The following is a 3,148-nucleotide window of genomic DNA, read 5'->3' on the forward strand; positions in this document are numbered from 1 at the left end:
TTAAGGCACCCAAGGAACCTTTGTATTTGTTTTCTATATGTCAATTCATTAGGAAATTGTTATATTTTTTCATGTACATTATTTGTTAGTTCAATTTCTCCGTTATTATTTATTTTTAATCCAAGATACTCAATTTCTTGTTGTACCAATTTTGATTTCTTTTTAGAAATAATTAATCCTTTTTCTTTGCATCGTTCTAGAACAGTGATTAATTTTTCAGTGTGTTCTGATTGTGATCCGTTTGTAAATATTATTATATCATCAATGTATGCTAGGCAATATTCTTCTAATCCACGGAGATTTCTATCCATGAATTTTTGATATATTGCTGGTGCTTGTTTTAATCCGAATGGAAGAACATTCCATTCATAATGTTTTTGTGGGGGGCATGAGAATGCCGTTAATGGCTTTGTTTCTTCTGATAATCGAAGCTGCCAATATCCTGATTTAGCATCAAGACCGCTAAACCAATTTTTTCCTTTTATTCTTTCGAGAATATAATATTTTCTTGGTAATTTATAATTATTCCCAATAGTTGCTTCATTTAATTTTTTATAGTTTATTACCATTCTTCTTTTTCCTCGTTTTATCTCATTATTATTTTCTACGTAGAAAGCTGGAGCCGAATGTGGACTCGTGTTTTCTCATATAATACCTTTATCTAGTAGTTCTTTACATTCTTTGGTGCATTCTTCCACATCTCTGTGGGTATATTGCATTTTATTTGGTACATTAATTTCATCTTCGAGGTTTTTTAGTTTTATTACTATTAATTCTTCATTTGTATTTTTTATATCTAATGGGTTATCACTACATATTTCATCAAGTTTTTGTTCAATATGAGTCATACTTATAAATGTTAGTCTGTTTTTTAAATCTTCTATAATAGATTTTATTATTTTATTTTTTGTTATTATTTTTGTTGTAACTAATTCTGATTTTTTATTTTCTATTTTAGGTGCTTTTAGGCTGATCGTTTTTATTCTCTGTATAAATGGTTGATATAATTTTAGGAAATTATTTTCTATAATTATATCTAATCCAGAATCATGTTGATATATTGTTTTTGCTGGAAATATTTTAGTCTCAATAATTATTGATACGTGTTGAGCCACATACCAGATTTCATGAGCTGATTTATCAGCCACTACTATCCGTAGTGGTTTCTCTAATCGTACCCATTTTTTGATGATATTTCTTTTAACGAAACATAGAGTTGCTCCAGTGTCTATGTATGCTAATAATTTTTTCTTTTCAATAGTTATTTGTATAAATGTTGTATTAGGGTTTCATGATTTTAGTATTTTTCTATTCATTTTCTTAATCGGATGATTCAATGGTATATGCATATATTTCGATGTCAGAGTCAAACTCTAAATCTGATTCGATTGGATCAAATCCCATATCGTATGCTATTCGTTGTATTTCTATTTCTTTTTTCTTTCCTTTTTTAGGACATTCATTTGCATAATGTCCCTCTTCTTGGCATAGCCAACATTTACAATTCTTTTTCTTAGAAGGGCAGTATGTATCCTTCTTACCATAGTTTTTCTTTTTGTATTGTTTTCTATTTCTGAAATATTTTTGTGGTATATATTTTTGTTTCCTCTATTTTTTATATGGAATTTTTCTCCATTTCTTTTTCTTATGTTTTTGGCGAATAGGTTCACAACCATATTTGCCTATTTTTCCTCGTATTGCGCCACAACATAATTTATCGATTTTTGCCTCTTGTTTTCGTTTTTCTTGGTTGCATTGAAATAAGTGCCAATCTTTTAATGTTGTTATTCTTCCTCCTAGAGTATTGGGAATTTGTCCCTCGTTTACTTTATTTTGAAATATAGTTTTTACTTCTTCCGATATTGATAGCGGTAATTTATCAAAGAATAATTCTTCGGCTACTATTTTCTTATCTGTCACTAGTTGATAGTAATGATCTCTAAATTCGCAAATGAATGCTTCAAGATAGCACATGTTACAAATTCTAAGATTTACTATTTTCTGATAGTAATGATCTCTAAATTCGCAAATGAATGCTTCAAGATAGCACATGTTACAAATTCTAAGATTTACTATTTTCCATAGTGCTACTTCTGATATTTGTGTTTCTCTTAATTGTGCGTTAGAAGTTCTTCCAAGGAATTCTTCTCCTATTACGTCAATTAGCCTAACAAATGTTTCTCATGCAGTTGATCTTAGAATTTTTTCTGCTTTTATTCCTGTTGATAATCCTATTAAGTAGTTGTATACTATTCCCGTTGTTTTATGTTCTAAGTAGCTTAACATTTCGTGAGGATGTAATTCTCTTAATTCCTTATTAGTTTGTATTAACAAACTTGTACGATTTTTCCAATCTTCTAGTGTTCTAGTTGGATTAATTTCGCAATCTAAATTTAATATTTCTGAGGATTTTATATTAAATGTATCATATTTTGGAATATATTCAAAAGGAACTTTTCTCCAATTGTTCCCTTTCGGAATATATTGATTTTGGTATAGTTCATATTCATGATCTTTTTATCCTTGATATTCATCATGTGTTCGTTTTTTAGGTAATGTATTATTATTACTATTCTCCCCCCTTTCTAGTTCGGTTTTTACTAGGAATGGGATATTATATGGATTTTCGTAGGGATTTTCATCGCTGCTATAGTCTAAGACAATTTTTTCAGTTTCATCAGGTTCCTCTTCTTCGGGTATATTAAGAGCCGCTAATAATGTTGATAATCTTTCTATCTGATCATCTAGTCCTTCCATTATATCTTTGGTGGTGATCTAATTCGAAAATTAGATTTATCGATAATAATTAATTCTTTTGTTTCTTTTTTAAAATAACTTTGTAAGTCTTTTATAGTGATATATTTATTTTGATTAAGTCGTTCGATTATTTCTTGTAATTGTTCTATTATTTCTAATATTTTTGGTTTTTCATTTTCATCTGGATCTATTATTTCTTTTCCGTTATTTCTTATAATAATATTATTTACTAATTCTTTAGCTTCGTTAAGTTCTTTTATTATTTGAATTTTTCTGTTATTATAACTGTAATTATTTGTTGTCGTGAGTATTTCTTTTATATTTAGTAGTAATTCTTTTATTTCAACAATATTTTCTTTAATTAGTTTTTCTATAGTTTCCTTCATAGTTT

Source organism: Tarenaya hassleriana, unplaced genomic scaffold (assembly GCF_000463585.1).
Source record: "Tarenaya hassleriana unplaced genomic scaffold, ASM46358v1 Cleome241, whole genome shotgun sequence".
Taxonomy (NCBI): Eukaryota; Viridiplantae; Streptophyta; class Magnoliopsida; order Brassicales; family Cleomaceae; genus Tarenaya; species Tarenaya hassleriana.